Below are 21,631 nucleotides of genomic sequence, written 5' to 3'. Positions count from 1 at the left end.
CCGTAATATTTTTCTTTTTCAAAAGCCCGTTACCAGCCTGAGAAAACTGATCAGCTACATGCAAAAATAAATAAATACATAAACTTGCCCTTTTTCTAACACCATGCACAACTGTCAAATCAATATGGATTTATAGTCCATAGTGTCTGACCTGAATTTGTAAGGAGACTTTGAAATGAAAATATCTTTGAAGCTATCTTACAGGATGAAACTCCAGTGACCAAGAAAGTGAAATCAAAGATAAGCAAAAGGGACTAAATTAAATTAAGAACCTAGGCACCTTAAAAGGAAACAATGACCAGGAATCAATGGCAGTCCACAGAATGGGGAATATAATTTACCTAACACCCATCTGATAAGGGGTCAATACCAAAGATCTATATGGAACTGGTAGAACTTGAGAAGAAAAAAATCGAATCCAATCTCAAACTGGGGAGAAGAGATGAACAGAATCTTCCCCAAAGAAGAAATGTGAATGTCCAAAAGGCACATGAAGGAAATGCTCCACACCACTATTCATCAGGGTGATGCAAATCAAAACAACCACGAGATATCATCTCATGCCATAGAGACTGGCACACAACAAAAAGAACACAAACAACTAGTGCTGGCATGGATATGGGGAGAAAGGGGACTTTCAATCATTGCTGGTGGGAAAGTCCAGTCTTTTCAGGAAACCAATACGGGCTTTCCTCAAAAACCTAGAAATTGTGCTTCCATATGATCCAGCAGCCCAGTCCTAGGAATATAATCTAGGGACCTATAACTCAATGCAAAAACCCATCTGCACTCTGATGTTCATCGCAGCACTATTCACAATATCCAGAATCCGGAAACATCCTAATGTCCTTAGAACAAATGACTGGTACACCTACACAATGGAACACCCTGCAGCCATTAGAAAAATGAAGTCATGAATTTTACTTATACATGGATGGACATAGAGAGTGCCATTCTGAGTGGAATGAGTTGTTGGGAGAGAGACAGATATAGAATAATCAAACTCATATGTGGGATATATAAAAAAAATAGTATGAGAAAAATACCCAAGGACAGTAAAAATGAGGGCCAGGAGGACTGGTCCACGATAGGAATGGTAAGAAGTTTGCCTCAAATTGTGGGAAAATGCCGTTTGGACAGAGAAGAGACACTAAGACAATGATCATTAGAAAGGATCCCTCTGGACAATATCTGAGTCCTGAAGAAGGTAAAATGATATACAAAAAAAACCCAAACAAACAAACCCTGGGGGTATGGTGCCACAAGCAGGTCAGTCTGTATCTGTGAGGTGAGTGCATCAACAGCCTGATTGCAATGTCAGACTTTTTGATACCCCAAAATTTCTGCCGTGCCTTTGGCCAGACCCCAAAAACTTGGGGCAAAGTTTACCAAGAAAGTAAATGCCCACAAGTTAGGTATGTGGGAGACACACCCACAAACCACCTCCGGCTCAGCTATATAATTGGAGGCATGGCCTCTCTGGTTCCTGATCGAACTGCTTAATGGCCATGATCCCAGAGTCTCAGAAACGAATCTCAGAACCCAAAGGCTTTTGGCAGAAATGCGTCCTGTTCCTGCAGTAGGTTACTGGCGCTGGGCCATTCCAGGTGGGAATAGGTTTCGTGCCTTGACCTGTTCCCCCTGGCAGCCTGGTGACCACCACCCTCCAGACGCCACTGGACAGTCAGGTTTGGGCCTGCAGTGATGAGGCACACTGGGCCTCACCACATGGGGGTAGAGCCGACTCTTTCTCCCCATACCAAGGAGACCCCGAGTTGCCGCCTAAAACGGCCTCTCTGGCTCCTGATGAAGCTGATTAATAGCCATGATACTGGAGACTCAGACACAAACCTTGAAACCCAGCGGCTTTTGGCAGAAATGCATCTGGACTGCATACCTGGTGGCTGCCGGCTCAGAGCTTATTGGAAAGCCAGGTATGAGCAGGTGGTGACGGGGCAGTCTCATGGGAAGGGGGGCAGTACCAACTCGTCCTTCATGCCCTACCGAGGTCACGAGTTTCCCCCCACAAGCAGTTCTCTGGCAATGTCATGGCTCCAGAGGCAAAAGGACTTAATCCAGAGCCCGGAAGCTTGTGGCAGAAAAGTGAATGGACCATGCGTTTAACTACTGTTCCATGCCTCCAGAGAAGGGAAAGGGTGTTGCTCCCTTCCGCCTTTTCCCCCCTGGCAGCAAGGTGGCCGCTGCCTCAGAGCTTATAGGAATGCCAGGTACAAGCTGGAGGTGAAGGGGCAACTGCAGTCTCATGGGAAGGGGGATAGTACCAGCACGTCCTTTATGCCCTACCGAGGTCATGAGTTATCCCCCACGAGCAGCTCTCTGGCATGGCCATAACACCAGACACACAGAAACCAATCTCGTAATTATCTGGTTCTTTGCAGGAATCCAAAATCATGGCCGAGTGACATTATATGATTCTCATAACCAGCTATAGCAAACAAAATATTTCCCAATGCATTTTCAGCAATTCTGATTGTTTGTGGGGAAACTCTAAACAATAATGGTGCATATTTTGTGGAAATGATGAATGTAACCAATGTAGAGAAGAGTTAAGTAGAAATCATCTGCCTCACAGGCATTAGGAGGGGTGGGAGGGGGGGTATACTGGGGTTCTTGGTGTTGAAAAGTGAGTACTGGTGAAGGGAGGGGTGTTTGATCATTGTATGACCGAGACTTAAACCTGAAAGCTTAACAGCTTTTCCCACAGTGATCCAATAAATAAATATAAAAAGAAAAAAATAAATAAAAAATTAAGGTGGAGTTCATGCCCAATTCAATCAGCTAATCAGTGGCTGAATAAATAGCAACACTCCTACAAAAAAAACCCCTCTGGTAACAATACTGCAACCCCCACTGTCTTATTGAAGAGGGGAGGGACAGAGGGAAGAGGGAAACGGAGAGAGAGGCAGAGAGATAGAGAGACAGAGGCAGAGACAGACAGACAGACAGAGAAAGTTTGCCATAGAGGCCAGCTGTAGGGGAGGGGGATGAGGGATCTGGGACATTGATTTTGGGAAATGGACACCGGTGTGTGGATGGGTGTTGGAGCATTGTATGACTGATACCGAGTCATGAACTGCTTTGTCACTGAGTATCTAAAAATGATTCCGTTTTCCAAAAAAAGTACTAAATAAGTCTGGCAACCTTTTTCACACCTTTCACATGATAGGTTGGATTGGGATCACAATCACGATCACGACCATCCTGTTGTTTGTCGAATGCCTGCAGCAGGCCCTAGTAACGTCTCCTTCGTCCAAGCCCTGATATTTTTTAAAATGTGCCATATTCAAGGCTCTTTCAGGGTTAGGAGAATTAAACCCATCATTGTTACTGGCATTTGGCATATTGGGTACGGCACGGGGAGTTTGCCAGACTCTGCCGTGTGGGCAGGTTACATTTGGTAGCCTGCCAGTTTGTCCAAAATAGGAATGAGATAATTAGGTTGGATTGGGAGTGTTTATTAAAGGAGCCGTGACTGTCAGCAGACCAGCGTCCCAAAGAACTCTCTGCTTGAGGACATTCAGGGATGAGTTTATAAAGGAAAAAAAATGTCAAATCTTAGCAGACGATGGACACAATGGGGCCGCATGTGTTGTGATCAATCAATGCAAGTTTTAGAAGCAAAATTAGCCAGTTAATGGTTAGGCTGCTTCCAGTCACAAAGAACCCTATGGGGAACATCGACAGCTGGGGTCATGGTTCCAAGAGCTAAACAGTTTGTTTGTGGGTGTGAACAGGTTATACCTGACCCTTGGAACAGTGGAGGGAGTTTCCTCTCTGCTGACGGGCTAGGAGAAAAGAGAGATGGAGTCCCTTATGTCAGGAGCCCAAAGCTCGAGACTTACCATAATTGGAGCTGGAATGACATTGCAGAAGTCCCTAGTGCATAGGACAATGCCTGTGGTCCCCCAATACGTGATGCCCGGGCACCATGGTGGGAGAAGGCCCTGTGCCCACCCACCAACACCCCTTAAAAGAGTTGTCATGAGCCGATTTTTAATTTTGGCAAGCCCTTTGACTCATTTGTTCAGATGATGGTGTAACTTTTATCCTTCGTCTCCTGTATGTGGCCCATCACATGGATCTACAGGAGTCCAACCATGCTTCCTCCTCTGGTTCCATCCACCCTGCTGTCAACTATTCTTGCATCTCTGCAATCACTCCACTTAATGGTTATGTGGTATATTTTTGGCAGAGTATTTAATTTCACTTGCGAATATTCTGTTGAAGGTTTTTGCCTCAAGGTTCTGCAACAAAATGACTTCCTATCATTTCTTGAGTGTCCTTCCTGAGTGTGCCTGAGGTGCTTGAGGGGAGGGTTGTGTGCTGATGTGGTCCTTGTTTCACTCCAACACTCTGCGTCCTGTACATTCTGTGTACAGATGCATAGGCCACAACCCTAAACAAAGCATTCACCGTGGAGGACTTTTCATTTTACACTTCAGTGATACTATTCTCCCAGTCTACACTAAGGAGGGAGGAAAGAGCCCAAGCTTGGTAGGGGGCTGTGACAACACTTACCTTCGAACATTAGAAGGTGTATTTACAGAAATGGCCACGAGAGGGCAGCCCAGGCACGGAAACGGAAATCCTCTATGCCTGCTTCTATCTCTCCTATCTCTCCAATGAATACAAAACTATTAGCACAAAAATTTATAGTCGCCCAATATTAATTGAGAGTAAACTTGTGCGGGCCCAGTAATGTCTCCATTGTGAAACTTGTTACTGTGTTTGGCATTTCGAATACATCACGGATTGCTTGCCAGGCTTTGCTGTGCCAGCAGAGGAATGGAACTCGGGTTGCCCAGGTCGGCTGCGTGCAAAGCAAACACCATACCAGCTGTGCTATCGCGCCAGCCCATGGGGGAATTTCTGGAGCAACAAGTGCGTCTATCAAAAGATGAGTATATAAGGGTACATTTAGGGCTGGAGCGATAGCACAGCGGGTAGGGCGTTCGCCTTACATGCGGCCAACATGGCCGACCCAAGTTCGATTCCTCCGCCCCTCTCGGAGAGCCCGGCAAGCTACCGAGAGTATTCGATATGCCAGACACAGTAACAACAAAGTCTCCAATGGAGACGTTACTGGGCCCGCTCGAGCAAATCGACGATCAACGGGAGGGCCTTTACCTTTACCTTATAAGGGTACATTTATATGATTTCAAATGCTGAAATGTCCTTTGCAATAAAAAAGATCACATGAAATGAAATAATTTTGAAGGAAAGAGAAATATATTGGATTATTTCACTTAAATGCACACTTTAAGGGTATAAAATAGACAAGGAAAAACACATTTAAAACACAAACCTGTGGACATCGATCACAGCACTAAAACTACCGAGAGCAGGTGGACAATAGGAGAAAAGGCAAGGTGGAAGGTTTTATTAGTAAAACAACAAAAGATAAAGACTCAGGGGAAAGTAATAAAAGAGTTTCTGCAAAAGACTCCTAGGCTAGCTGGCCTTGCTTCTCAGGTTTCTGCCCCTATTCTCCTGGCCACATCTAACAAGAAATTTTTGCCCCCTGGGGTCCCAACAGCTGAGTCACAATCAGTGCTGACTCCCTGCCCCTCACCCCAGGAGCCTCTGTGTGGGTGAGGAACACGGCAAGGGAAGTTGGGAGACAGAAGGCTCCCTGGTCCCACAAATCAGAAATATACAGTTGGTGCTTCCGTCACCACATACTGTCACTGTGTGTGCTGACCCCCCACAGACAGTGGCTGAGAATCCACACACAAACGACACCTGAGCAGATACACACAACACTGCTTTCTTCCAAATGCTCAAGAGGGTGCCCTCCTGGGGTCTGTGGGGTACAGACACTGGAAGGGGCAGTGCTCTGGGGGTGGGGGCAGCTGCTGACCTGGAGGCCCCGGTCCCTAGCCTCCTCCAAATTTGTCAACCCTGTGACAGTTTCTTGATTTTCTGTACACTATGGAGCTGTGATTTCTGGGGCCTTCTGGGCCTGGGAGGGTTTGCTAGTGCCTAGAAACAGGAAACAGGATCCTTGGAGAGACAAACCAACCAATCGAGTCTGTTCCCTCCTTTTACTCTTTCCTGCTTTCTGGAATAGTCTTTTCTGCTTTATATCAGCTGTAGCCCCGGTCCCAGAACCGGGGGATGCCTCTGTGCCACGGAGCCTGCTGAAACTCTTCGGCCTGGCCCTTCCTAAGTCTGTTTCTGCTGCCTCAAATCTCTCTCCCAGCAAACACAGAGAGTCCTCGCCAACACCCTCCCTGCCCACTCCTGCCTCCTGACGAACCCCCTGGGCTCCAAGTGTGCTGGCATGCTCCCTCCCTTTAGGACAACTGCTAACGCTGACAGCTGTCTCCTGATCTGTTCATCTCACCATACCTGGAAATTAACATCCTGGATGCATTCGTGTGTATGTGTGTGTGTGTGTGTGTGTGTGTGTGTGTGTGTGTGTGTGTGTTGTAACACTGAACCACACGCACCTGGCTCTAAGCAAGATGCATCTGAGAGTAGACAGTCATGGAGTCCTTAGGACTTGGCCTGGGGGAGTTTGAGTGGGATCTAGTCTGCAGCAGGCAGGGACAGTCTCCAGGGCTTCATGAGAATAGGGAGAGGAAGGAAAGGAGAGCGAGCTTCCCCTCCCATCCTTCATTGAGGTGGTGCTGCCTCCTAGACTCAGGACAAGATCCCTCAGATGGCACTTGGGAACTGCAGTGAGGTGGTCAGGAGTCTGCTCCTCTGGTGCATTCAGAACCCAAGACACAGAGAAATGAAGAAAACGAGGTAAGGGGAAAGGATCAACAGGCTCGAGCACATGTTTCAACTGCAGAGTCCCCTGGCACTGAAGGCCCAATGAACACTGTCACTGTGATCCAGACTCACACAGCTGTACCAAATCTCACTGCAGTGCTCCCTGATACCCGGAGCCCACTTAGAAAATGAGCCTCCTTTACCACCCTCACCGAAGCTTCAGGAACAAGTCTCAGAATATAAAACGGGGGAAGTGATCCTAAGATAAAAAGGTGAGAATGCCGAACAGCCCTTGACTACAGCCAGGAAAATTGCCACATTGACAGGGGAAGACTTTGTTTTGGGTGCTGACATGGAAGTCAAGGTCTCACACATGAAAGACACATACTCAGCTCTGAGCTTCATCTGGCCCTTTCCCACACGATGACATGCTCAGGGACACTGCACAACTCCTGGGCTAAAGATGAAATCAGGGGGTGGAACTATAAAACAGCAGGTAGGGCATTTTCCCAGAGCACTGCCAGGAATAATTCCTGAGTGCAGGTACAGCCCCTGTCTGTCACCAGGTGTGACCCAGAAAAGAAATATAAAGTCAGTATATTGCTCTATGTGAAGACCACCCAGAGGCATAAACCAGGGTATTCATGGCAAGGCTATTCATAATATCCCTAAATTGGAAATACCCTGGTTTTCCGGCATAAAAATAGCAGCAAACAAAACAACACAAAAAACTCAATCTGTCGTCACCCTCACAATGGAATATTCCTTGGGAACAAAATCAATGGACCACAATAGCCCAAGGTCGAGGAAGGAACCTCTCCCTCCAGGCCTGTTGTGTGTGTGGTTGTGACTGTGGAGGCTGACAGGAAACAAGCAAGTGTATAGAATGTAGTGAGGAGAGGGTCTCTGCGGGGTCCGTGTTTCACCCAGATCCGAGGAGAGCCACATAACACATGGATGTGACCAGCTGTCCAGCAAGTGCTACCAATGCTCAGGAGGTACCATGTTCAGTCAACACAGAGGCCCCCACGCATCTCCCAGGTCAGCAGCTAATGTGCTGATGTGGCTATTAGGGGGCTGGTTCCTCCTGCAGGAGGAGCGTCTCGGGGTGCTGAGGCCTCTGCCCTTGGGGCTGCAGAAATAGTACAGTGGATAAGACCCTTTGTCGTCAAGGACCCCCATCACAGCTGGTCCCCAGTGTATCATAAAATTCTGGACCCACACTAGCAATGAACCCTGAGGCATAGCATAAGCTCGGAGTGCCATAGGGTGTGGTCCAAAAGAAGGAAAATAACAAGCAAAAAGAAATACTGGACCTGAGGCTGGAGAGATAGCACAGCGGCTAGAACCTTGCACGTGGCCTACCCGGGTTCAATTCCCAGCATCCCATATGTTCTCCTGTGTACCGCCAGGAGTAATTCCTGAGTGTAGAGCTAGGAGTAACTCCTGTGTATCGCCAGGTATGACCCCCCAAAAAAAGAAAGAAAAGAAATAATGGACAAGAAATGGATACTTTTTCTGTGGTCGTTTGGAACACAGAGAAAAATCCTCAAGGGTTTGGTAAAAATTCTTTGACACCAACTCAAATACTTCTATCTTCCCCCAAAGAAGAGTTTTACTCTGAATGGACTCAACTCCAATTTTGATGGGAGTCTGAGGAACTCTTTGGAAAACTGCTAGTTTATTCCCTTCAAAAGTGAGGGAGAGTCAAAAGTTAAAAGTCAAGTGATAGTACAGGGCTAAGGTGCTGATCTTGCATGCACCTAACCCTTGTTTTATCAGCTGTATTGCATATGCTCCCCAAACCCTACCATGAATGATCCTTCAGCACAGATTCAGGAGGTCTGAACAATGCCTGGTATGACCTAATAATGTATGAGAGACAGAGACACACACACACGCACACACACACACACAGTGATGAAGTGATTATGCCAAGAGAGCTTACTAGGTGGACCACATGCTTTGCATGATCAGAGGGCAGGTTCTTTTGGCATGACCACCCTAAGAACGAAGAAATGTCAAGGGAAGGCACATTCTGCTCTTTAATCACGGCATAGGGCATGTGTATAATTTTCCTTCCTTATGGTATTCTTTCCTAGACTTCTCGCTCTCTCTTTCTCTTCTCTCTCTCTCCTCCCCTAGGAAATGCTGTAATCATCTTCTAAACAATGGATTGTATTTGGGCACAAACTTCTAAGGGTCACAGACAGTAGCATTAGTCAGTGAAATGTTGACAGTGTGGAAATCCAGTATTGAGGATTCTCCTTCAGACTTCCCTCATTTTGAATTTTCTCAATTGTCTTTTCTGTTCCTCCAAACCAAGTCAGAGTCCCTCCAAACCAGATCAGGGTGCCTCCAGGTCAGAGTTCCTCCAGGTCAGGGTCCCTCCAAACCAGTCAGGGGTTCCCCCAGGTCAGGGTCCCTCCAAACCAGACAAGGGTCCGTCCAGGTCAGAGTCCCCCCATGTCAGGATCTGTCTAGGTCAGGGTCCCAACAAACCAGGTCTGGGTTCCCGCCTCAAACACATCATGGTCCCTTCCCCAACCATCTCAGGGTTCCAGGAAGGTGTGAGGTGTCTCCAACACCTGTACTTAGGCTTCATTTGGGTGAGACCCCCTAATCACTGGTCTCTAAACACCAAGGAGGACTCTCATTCCCGCAATTATTTTTATGAGAGCTACGGGTCCTTGATTCTTTTTGGGGACCTCAACCAATATCTGGAAGGCCAGGAAGCCTCCAGAGAGGGAGAGTCAGGCTGCTGTGGTTCTTGGGAACACTAAGGCCTACAGCTGCTCTCAGTGGAAACCTGGGCAGGCAACACATGGCTCCTCCTGTTCTCACAAGCTCCAGGGCACTTTTCTTAAAGCTGAACAAACTCCTTCAGTCCATCAACTCAAGTTCCAACTCAGCAGACAGACATCACAGTAGGATTGTAAATGATTTAATGGGGAAGAATACAGGAACGATGGGCTGAGGGTCTGCATTCGTGTCTCCGAGGGCCCTGGGGAGAATGGGAAGGAGTTGGTGCCCAGCAGGTGGTATCTGGGTGGGACACTGGCTCCCTGTGAGGCACGATGAGGGGGACCAGGAGGTTGTGAGGCGGGGGGGTTGTCCTTGGAATCATTCACTGTGAGCCTGTTTTCACAAGTCGTTCTGGACAAAGAGGCAGGGCACACAGCACCTCAGGGTGCTCATGAAGCGGCCCACTCTGGGCGAATGTCTCCTTTGGAATAAGCGCCCGGGGCTCCTGATCTTCCAATGGAAGTTTAGGAAAAGGCGGGGGCGGCCAGACTGAGTGTGTTGAGTGTCAACTGCTTGGGAAGACTGGCTGAGGGCACATGGCTCTGGATGCTGCTGCCCATTGAGAGTCCTGGCCTCTGAGTGGCAGGGAGCAGGGACGGCACCCATGGGAAGGGCCATGTTCTGGGAGGCCTCTGCAGCCATGGTCAGGGACATGCCCTACTCTCTGCACCTCCCCTGCGGCCTCTGCCCCTGTGAGACACTGGGCTCCTTCTCTGTGTCAACACTAGCAATGTGGGGGGCCAACCTTCATCTCCTGGAAGGTTCTGGGGGATAATTTAACCCCCTGCGATGTGGAGGACCAGAGGCACACACAGGGAAGGGACAGAGATCTGCTGTGTGGCCAAGGGTCTCAGAGGAAGAGAGAGGTTGGGGCCCAGACAATAGCGTGGGGTACTTCAGGAGGTTTCTCATTCTCTGCGCTCCCAGAAGAGCTGCGAGAGGAGGGATGAGTAGAGGGAGGGGGGCCACGAGGAGGTGGTGGAGCAGGAGTACAGAGGGACTTCTGCCAGGCTCTTGAGGTGGGCCCCGGTGATGGAGTGGTGTAGTGGACTGCAGGTCGCAGAGTGGGGTGAGGGCCAGACCCGGGAGCCTGGAGTGAGTGGAGAGGACAGTGCAGGCCAGGGGAACACACGCTGGCTTTCCTGGATGGGCTGCAGAGGTGACGGGGCCTGGACGGGCCATCGGGATTGTGGATGGCTGGATAGAGCCAGAGGGAGCAGCCTGGTCGGAAGCTGCTGGAGGAGCTGGGATGGCCTTGTCCCTGTAGACCCTGCAGGAAGGGCTGATGCGCAGCAGGTGCTCCCACTGTGGGTCCTCGCGGTATGCCTCCATGGGTCTGCTGAAGGCAGGAAAGAGAGGGCCGTGGAGAGGGCAAGGTGAGGACCAGAACCCAGTCACCTGGGAGAGGCTCTGAAGTCTGTCACCTACCCTGATATCACCCCCAGGGCTTCCCGTCCTCTCTACTCCCTCCACCAAGGCCTTCCTCTCATCCCTGTTCCTCTGGCTCCCCTCCCCAGGCAGACCTGGGCAGCCCTCCTGATACTGGGTCTGGAAGGAGGGCGCACACTTACCGTTACAAATTCCGGATAGATTGTATTTGCTGCAGCTCAGCCAGGCTGAAGTGGTACCTCGCACCTAGGAACCAGGGAGAGTGGTTTCTATTAGTGAAGATCTCACAGTGGCACAGACACATGGCCGTGGAGGGCATCCAGGCATGCTCTTCTCTGCGAGCCTCAGCAGCCGATGAGGAGCCGCAAAGGGAAAAGGACGCTCACAGGCCTGTGGCTTCTGTCAGAGCCCTTTAGATCCATGGTCTCTGGGGAGGCTCCGTGCTCGGCAGGAGGGAGGGGAGGAGGGAGGGGTTACTCTGGGAGAGCTCAGATGGAAAAGGCAGAGACTCACCCTCTCAGGATCGCAACCCTCCTGCTTTTCCTAGCTCTCTTGCGCCTCTGAGGAAAGAAAGAATCAGTAATCATTTGGGATCCACTTTTGGACTCTCCTCTCTGAAGCTCTGATATCCACACATGACCCATAGGAGTCCCACAGGAACAGAGAGGTGATTTTCTCCCTCAAATCCATCCTAAAATGTCATGAAATGCTTTGGTTTTGGTTTTGATTTTTTGTTTCCAGTTTTCTCCTTGGAACGACAGAAGGATTTTCATGTTGATAGCAGGCCCCTATTCAGGGATGCCAGGCAGGGATGTGCTTCCTGTGCTCCTTCCCACAGGACTCTGAGTTCTGGGGCAGGGCCCCACTACTCCAGTCTCCTGAAGGGCTGACTGGTAGGATGGGTGATGTCTCCCTCCCACTCTGGGAAGTTTTGGTGGGATTTTTCTGTTCAAAGTGACCTTAATGTCTCAATGGAAGCTGACTCTAGTATGATGGCACTAGTTGGGATTTTAGTGATGGGAACCGGCCACCCCACTCCAATGTCTGTGAAGTTCAGGGAATCGTCTCTTCATTGAACCGCTTCCCACCCATTCAGTCCTCCTTGGCAACAAGGCCCTTCTTTCTCCTAGATGACCCAATCTGCTGATTCGCTAAACCAAACAAATTCATGTTTCAAGTTCATGTGTGTGAGAAGTAATAGAAATCACCACCACACACCAAATGGCTCAAGCACTGCCCCTGACTCCTACATTTTGGCCAACTTTTTTCTTACAGAAGGCCAGGAAAGATGCTGTAGCCAGGCAAACAAGGAAAAGGAAGAGCACCCCGAACACCCCCAGGAAAAGGGGGGTGGGATCGCTACTGATCAGCTTTGAGCCTAAGCCCCACAGAGTCTCAGTCAGGAGTGTCAGCAGAACCATCAGAGTCCGTATACCGAACTCCATGATCCTGACCACAAACTGCCTTTGGCAACTGAGCATGAGCTGGTGGCTCTGCCTTATATAGGGCCTCCTGCATCACAAAGGGGGAAGAGTCCATTAGGGTTCCAGAGGGGTGTGAAGTCCTGTGTCCACTGTCTCCCCCCACCCCACTTGGCCTTCCCTTCCTGGGCCATTTCTTTGGCCCCTCTGCTCTAACTGCCTTCCTATTTTCCACCCACACCCCGTCCCCGCCTTCATCCTGCCCTGTGCCTTATCCCCAGGAAGGGTCCTGCTTGTTCTCTCTGGAACCCTGCTCTTCCCTGGGTCCTCTTGACTCTCTGGGAAGAACTTTGACTTTGCTCTTGCAAACCCATTTCTTGTCTGAAATCCTACTAGCAAAAAAATTTTTCTCAGGATCTAGATCATTTATTTTGTATTGTAACAACAAAACATTATTTAAATTTTTATCAATTCGTGCATAATATTTTATTTCATTTAATAATCGAACACCAATTCCACCAACATTACACCTTCTCACCACCATTATTTTTATATTTTCATCCCACACCCCAACACTTCACCCAAAGCAGAACCAAATAATTTATTTTATATTATTTGTTATGAATACACCACTGAAAATGCTCCAGACAACTTTTCTTAGAGTGTGGAAGTTTGTTGTATGTCACCCTGGATCCAGCTGTTATGCCCTTCTCTAAGAGATTACTGTTATGTTGTCAAGGGTTGAGCTTGATGTGCATATATATATATATATATATATATATATATATATATATCTGTAAAAATATATTTACCTCTAAAATTCGTTTCGTTGCCTTCTTCTTTAAACCCCATGGTGTGCTACCCTTGGAGTATGAGTGTTGTGAGTTATGGTGATTTCCAGAAATAGGCTCACTTGTGGATGGGTCTGAGACCGAGTGTTTGCAGAGCAGATATGAGCATGACGTCATTTGAGTTCTGGAGGTTTTAGGCTATTGAGGCTGGGTCCCTTGGGGTGTTGAGGGGCCTCACCTGCCCCCCTTCGGTGTTCCCCAAAAGAATCAGCCTGGCAAGGGTTCCAATGGCATAGCTCATGCCAGTAATTTTATGCTCTCTTCCATAGAAAAGGGCAATGAGTTTCTGGAGCATAACTGTTGAGAGATAATCTCCACTGTAAATTTGTACACCCCGGGTTGTAAATTACTTCACTTTCTTTATTCCTAGAGAATGCTTTCTGGACGACATGAAGCCAAGTCTCACTTAAAGGTCTCCTACGCTTAGGTGTGTAATGGGAAAGACCATCTTAGATTTTGGTTTCAGTGCACTTCAAGCACTAGAGATAAATCAATTGAATGGCAAAGTCACAGTCCTCCCATTGTTCATGGATTTGCTCAATGGGGCCCAGTAACATCTCCATTGTGAGACTTGTTGTTACTGTGTTTTGCATATTGAATACATCACGGGTAGCTTGCCAGGCTCTGTCGTGCGGGCGAGATACTCTCGGTAGCTTGCCGGGCTCTTTGAGAGGGGCAGAGGAATCGAACTCGGGTCAGCCATATTGGCTGCGTGCAAGGCAAAAGCCCTAACTCTGTGCTATCGCTCCAGCCCGAATGGCGAAGACATCTTTTATATTTTCAAATTAAACAGGAAAATAAATACAAGTAAGCGTCTCGCTGCCATGGAGCATATCAGTTGCTCTCTTTTCTCAAATTCACTGATGCTTAAAAGTCAAGCTTTTAGTTCACACTATACTCAGATAAATACACACACAAACACACACACACAGAGAAAGAGAGGGGGGGGCGTGGGGAGAGTGTTTCTTCACAAACACAGCAGCTTCAGTTCCAAAACAGAAGACTTCCTCCCATTTTTCCAAAGTTTGCTTTAAAATTTTGATGAATAGGGATGGTTGCTCCTTAAACTGGGACCCAAGTCCTCCTCATCATCCAGGAGTGCTTGGGTGGGCAGGCTTGGAGCCCATACACTGGGTGCCTGACATTCAGCTATTCCTGGGATCACACTCAGGCCTGCATGTAATCACTGACTTCTCTGCCACTTAACTTCCTTTGTAGTCCAATAAAGATAATCTTGACCAAAGTAGACGTTAGTTAAATTTTTGCCATATTTATTACTAATTTAAAAATACTTAGCGTGTTTTAATTTTACTTTTTTGCTGGGGGCATACACTGGTTAGTGCTCTGGTACACTAGCTCTGGATCAGCAATCGCCTCTGGCAGTGTTCAGGCGACCATAGGGTATACTTGGTGTAGAATCTGGATTTGCCCTGTGCAAGGCAATCGCCTTGTCCACTGTATTATCTCTCTAGTCCCTGATTTTTAAAATTTGAGTAAGGAGTTATTTTAGTGATGCTTGAAGGCTGCTTTGGGTAATTGATAGGGAGCTTCATCATCAGTGTTTGCAGGCCCATATAGTGATATGGATTGAACCAGAGACTTTATCATGTGCTTAATTTATTTGTGCTAATTTTTGACCCTGACCTGTACTGTGCCGCAGCACATGTGGCTAGTTGGACAATAACCCAGAGAGGACATGAGAGCTGCAAAGACTGGGGTAGGGAGGACTGTATGAAGCATACAGCGACTCTACTGCAAAGCACATTTGCTTTTACAGTATGCAGTGAACACTTCGAGGGAAAGCCAAGGGTTCCAAGTTGAGCGGGCTACGCTGTTATTCAGTATTGCAGCTGCATATCTTGGCAGTTCCTTGAAATTTCTCAGCAAAACGGGACAGGAATGAGAATGTGGCACCAGGCCTGGCCAAGGTGGATCAGGTGCAGCCTTCCCTTCGGCCCCCATAACAAGGTCAACTGCCAGGGCATGGCGCTCACACATGCCAACTTTTTCCCTGCTCATTTCCTTCTCAGGGAAAACAAGCATGGGCTACCAAGGCCAGTCCCCAACAGTATTGCTCCCCTAAAAATAAATTAAATTGGGCTACGTTCCCTCCCCCAACTTTTTATAATTTAGAGTTGATTTGCTGAGCTGTACATCCACATTTAAATGGAGTATTTCATGCCAGGATAGAAAAAGTATAGGAAGAAGGAACATAACTTTTGGGTGAGGCTGGGACTATTCCATGGACCACACTGGCTTATACTTAAAAGGGAAACGGAACTAAACATGTCCAATCTTCAGCTGAGGTTGTTAGATCCCTTCTGTTTGTCTTCAGAATAGCCCAGGCTGAGGATATATGTTCACCTATCACCCGGGGATATGCCTGGTTGGTTCTCCTTCCAGAGTGCATATTTCACAAAGTGATTGGAAGATCTCATCTAAACTTGATGCCATTGACCATTTTTCCACCATCCTATTTATTTGTGGTGGGGAGAGGCAGGTATGGGGCAGGGTGCCATATGGGTGTGTGGTTTCTTTTACCATCAGAAAAACCTGCAAAATATAGACCAAAATATTGACTGGCTTATTCTCCTTTGGTTACTTGTTGATGTTTTATATTTATGTATATCCCACTTCATTCTCTCTCTCTTTTTTTTTTCAGCATGTTTACTGAGGTACAAGATGTACAATAGACTTGATCGTCATTTTCACGAACACATCACACCAATACCATACTCATCAAACCCTGCGCCGTAATTTTCTGTGATGAGTAAGTCAACCCCTACCAATGGGAAGTGTGAAGCATCAGGGGTTCCGCCGTGCCCTGATCCCGTAAACTAGACCCAAAGAAAATACAGGGTAATGGATTTGAGGAATTCGATGAGAGAAGAACTAAATATTAGGTTAGACTGAATTTATTTCTGTGGGAGCACTTATCAGAGATCTAGAAATTGAGCATACTGGAGTATAAATCATTTGCTTGGTAAGAGAATACATTCATAAAGATGACTAGATTCTTAAGCCTGCTTCTGTCCTAACTCATTGGCTATAAAGCAAACATGCATGTCGTACACATACACATAAGGCCCTGAACTAAAATTGATATTCAGAAATTGCTCGATAGCGCACCTTGGAGAAAAGAATGCAAAGACAGGGGCTGGAGCAATAATACACCATGTAGGACGTTTGCCTAGCACGTGGCCAACATGGGTTCGATTCCCAGCATCCCATATGGTACCCTGAGCACCGCCAGGAGTAATTCCTGTGTGCAAGTACAGGTGGAAACCAGTGTACATTGCCAAATGTGAAAAAAAGCATGTAAAGACATATATGTATACCAACTACAATAATTTCACGTTCCAGTTAGTACTTGCAGACAAGTTTCAGTGGTTAGTATTTTCACTGAGTTGGAAAGAGCAGGCTGGAGTGATTTGGAATAGGACTAAGGAGAAGCAAATACTGGATGCAGAGCTAAATTACTGCGAGGAGGGCCTTTGCCTTGCACACAGCCAATCCAGGTTCGAGGTCCGTCATCCCACATGACCTCTGAGCACTACGAGGAGTGATCCCTGAGTGCAGTGTCAGGACTCAGCCCTGAGCATCGCCAGGGTGACCCCTCCCCCCAAAAGAGGACAAAAATAAATAAATAAATAAATAAATAAATAAAAAAGAAAAGAAAGCAAAGAAATGCTAGCCAGAGGCTAGAAAATTCCTAGACAAGCTGCAGGCTGGGGTACATCTCTTGCCTGCGGAAGTCCTGGGTTTGGTTCCTAGAACCACATGTTTCTCTGAGGGTCTGTGGAAAGCGGAGAAAACCGCTAAGTATATCCCTCAGCCAAAAAGCAAATAAACAACTAAAATGAAGATTATTTACTTTAAATAAGTAAATTGTAATATTTTAAGTAAACATTTATATGTATGTACAAGAAAATGTATATTTTGCAATCCAAGAATTCTGACATTTCAAATAGGGTGATTCAGCTGGAGTTACATATTTTCATACATGGTTATTTGGGGATCCAGAGGCACCTCTGCAGCTTGTCGCTCTCTTTTGAGATTTAATTTTGAGTCTGGATCATGGCCATTCATGAGCTTATGTGGTACTCAGAGGCAGTTCATGGCCATGGCTAGCAGGAGTAGACCTCTTTATTCACCCTAAGATTGCTGCCTGAAGTAATACACTTTTGTTCATCGTTTTCTTCTTCCCAGATTCCATCAGAATTTCATCAGAATTTTATTTACATAAGATTATTCACATTAATTGATTACATTCAATATTTCAACACCAAACCCACCCCCTTTATTACAACCCACCACCATCATTTTGAATTTTCCCACCACCATAAAAACCTGTTTGCCAGGGGCAGATGCTAGATAATTTATTTTCTATCGCTAATTTGCAATATCATGAGAGATTGCTCGGCTGCTTAAGCGGCTGAGTGCTTCTAAAATTCTAAAATTGTAAATGGTTGGGCTCCAGAGACATCTCTGTAGGGAGCGATCCATTATGAGATTCATTTGGGATTCTCTGGATCAAGGCCATTGATGCCCTGCGGTGGAGCCCAGATCATGGGCATGACAGCCAGAACCCAAACCCAAAGGGGAGACAGGAAGAGACACCAATCTCTGCTGCTGCCATATGGCATTGAGTCTTAGTCCCTGAACTCACCTCTATGGGTTTTGCTTTTGGAAGCTCATGGCCACCAGGGTTGCATCTGGAGTGGGTGGTGAGGGCAAGCCTGCTCCATCTGAAGTGCTCCAGTGGAATTGGCTCAGAACGGGATCCAGAGTGATCTCGGTGAACTGTTGTATTCTAGTAATTATAGATGCTCTAGTAATTCTAAAATTTAGAATACGATTATACAGCAGATTCACTCTTGGGTGAGGCCGATGTCGATCTCTTCCGGGAGTTTTATTTCTGAGTCTCTGGATCATGGTTGTTGATGAGATTATATGGCACCAGGGGACACTGTGTGAGTTTACTGCCAAGCTACTGGTAAATTTGGGAGACTGGGGGAAGATACCCATTCCTGCTCACAAGGGAGCTTGGAAGTTTCAGTCACAGGTCCTGCATACCTGTGTTTTTCTGATGATTCCCTGAGGGGTGAAGCTCATCCGAACCTATGGAGAGTTGCCATGAGCAAGGCGGCAGTCAGGTTTTGGAGGTTTTTGGCCACTGGGCCTCTTAGGGGCAGGCAGGGAACATCTAACAACCTCCCCCCAAAGTGGCCCCCGTGAAGACAGCCTGGTGCAAGCTCAGGATATTTGTTACATTTCTATAACAAACAGCTTTATCAAAGGTCAAACTCTCCATTTACCTCACTTAGACATCTGTGAACTCCAAGGGGAGAGTAAGCACGTATTTCCAGCAACCCCACTCCCACCCCCATCTGTCATTTTACCATTGAAGAAAATTAACCCCTGTTGGATTTAGAGCTTTCCACAGTCACTATTTCCCTTGGATAGGTTACCAAGCAAAATCACCTAGGCTCACAACTGAAAAGAGACTTCAGAGTGTGTTTGAGATGCCTCAGGAAGCATCTAGATATCAAGTATGGGAATCCACAATTTCTAGAGAAAATAAATTACAATTAATGGTGTCAACTTTCTGTCCAAGACCAGAGCGGCACTTCAGAAAATTCAAATTCACAGGGAGTGACCCAGGGAAAGGACCCAGTCTCTGGAATTAAGGCAGAAAACTCTGATTCCTCCTGTTCTTTGGCCCAATTTCTCATTCATGAAATAATAAGGTGTGGCTGGACAAATGACTCAAATAATTCTATGCATATACAAAGAGTCCTTGTTAACAATTTGACTGGGAAGTATCAGTAGGGTGGGCTTAAAATGCCCTGTCCAGAAGAGAATGCGAGACATTAGCGTAGGAATACCTAGACATCCCGTGACCCTTAATTATAAAAATAATGACAAGGAAGAAAATGAATTGAGCGGGGAATTATGAACCAAGTGGGAGGTAACAGGGGCAGGGGTATTCTGATGGTGGGATGCATGTATATGGCTAAAACACAGAAACAATCATTTTGTAAGCAAGAGACCCAAACTACAACAACCACACTTGAATATGTGTCTATGGAGGGGCCAGAGCTATAGTATGGTGAGTATTGCATTTTCTTGCACTGCAGTCAACCTCTATTTGATCTCTGGCACCACGTATGGTAACCCGAATTTGCCAGGAGTCATTCGTGAACCCTGAGCTCCTCTGTGTGTGGCTCAAAAATGAATAAATGTACACTTTGTCTGGGTAAGGAGCAGGTTGGTGGGAGGGAGGGAACCTGGAACACTGGTGAAAGGACGCTGATACCAGTGGTGAGTTTGGTGTTGGAATACTGAATGCCTTGAAGTCCATGATGAGCAACCTAGTAAATCATGGTTTACCATAATCACTGCAATAATCACTGTATCACTGTCCTCCCGTTTTTCATTGATTTGCTCGAGCAGGCCCAATAACCTTAATAAAGCAATATAATAAAATATACGACCTCATCCCAGCTGATACAAGCCTCTTACTTGCCTCCTCTGCCTTCTTAAATAAATGCTGACTTTAATTATTTCATGCTTATGATGAAATCTTTCCTGAAGAGCACAAGAATCAAGGAAGATCCCTCATTCTTTATCAGCTGATGAGAGAGAATTAGTATTAGTGGCAACAGGCAGCAGTGGTCAAAATAAGCCCAATCCACACCTCCTCCTCCACACACCACTGTCCGCTCCCCTGCCTCACTCTGACACACACCTCCCTAAGTGAACAGGCCCACCACTGTGTTGCGACCAGTCCTGAACAACAGAAGCACCAAAAGTAAGTTCTCCTGTGTCTCCCAGTCTGGGAACAACTATCCACACAAACCCCAAACAGATTGCAAACTGAAAGCTGGAGTACAGCAGAGGAGGGATGCCCTTAGATAGATATCCAGGAAATCTGGTGCAAAACTGTTTTGATCTCCTTTGCTAATGATTCTGCACTTTGGACATCAGGTTTGATGACTTCTCATACCAATCTACACTACCGTGCTCAAATATTCCTGTTTCATTCACTCACTACACATCTAATAAAGAACGATTATACAAGATTTTATACAGAATTAACAGAAACCCAAAACAAACCTTATAATTCAATGAGGAAAGAAGCTGAGAAGACATTTCTCAAAAGACCACATTTAGAGGTTCAGTAAGTAAACACAAAACTGCAGTCACCGTCACTGAGGGAAATGCATATAAAAATCAGGAATGAATAACTCCCTCACACCAGTGAGAGTGTGCTGTGCAAAAAAGACCAGCACTGGTGGTTATGTGGTGTAAAGGAACCTTCATCCACTGTTTGTGGGATTGTTTCTGGATCAGCCTCTGTGAAAAACTGTATAGATATTTCCAAAAAGTAAGACGGAGCTTCTATCTGTCAGCAATTCCTCTTGGCATCTACCCCAAAAGTATAAAACACTAATTCAAAAAGATATCTATACATTTGGATTCATTGCAGCACCGTTTGTCATAGCCAGGGACTGGAAACAACCTAAGTGCCTAAAACAGAGAAGAGGATTAAAACACAATGAAATACTAATCAGCTATAATAAAGTACTTATGCCACTTGATATGCTGCTCTGAATAGCCACTGTCACTTCCCCTATAGAGAGTACTTCTTGGGTGAGGGAACCAGTAACAGGGGAATTTCTGAGGCCCTCTTAGATATAAGAAGACTACAGACAGATCTGTAATATCTTCTCCTAGACTTTTAAGCCCTTCTGCTGTTATCTGTAACGTTTTTCTTTTTCAAAAGCCTGTTACCGTGCTGGGAACACTGGTCAGCTACCAGGGAAAAAAAATGAATAAATAAATACATACATACATACATAAACTCAGCCCTCTTTCTAACACCATGCACAAATATCAAATCAATATGGATTTAAAGTCTATAACATCTGACCTGAATTTGTAAGGTATATGGGGGAAAACTCAGGCAGAACTATCTATGTCTTTGAAATGAAAGATATCTTACAGGATGAAACACCACTGACCAAGCAAGGGGAATCAAAGATAAACAAAAGTGACTAAATTAACATAAGAACCTAGGGGGAATGGTGCTGCCTGCAGGTCAATCTGTACCTGTGAGGCGAGTGCATCAGTAGCCTGATGGCGCCTTCAGACTTCCAGATACCCCAAAATTGCTGCTGTGCCCTTGGCCAGATCCCAAAAACTTGGGGCAAAGTTAAGCAAGAAAGTAAATGGCCAAAAGTTAGGTATGTGAGAGACACACCCACAAACCACCTCCGGCTCAGCTATATAATTGGAGGCATGGCCTCTCTGGTTCCTGATCAAACTCCTTAATGGCCATGATCACAGAGACTCAGAAACAAATCTCAAAACCCAATGGCTTTTGACAGAAATGCGTCCGGTCCCTGTAGTAGGTTACTG

The sequence above is a fragment of the Sorex fumeus genome, unplaced genomic scaffold, assembly GCF_029834395.1.
Source record: "Sorex fumeus unplaced genomic scaffold, SorFum_2.1 ptg000122l, whole genome shotgun sequence".
NCBI lineage: Eukaryota > Metazoa > Chordata > Mammalia > Eulipotyphla > Soricidae > Sorex > Sorex fumeus.
Note: the sequence above shows the minus strand (reverse complement) of the source record.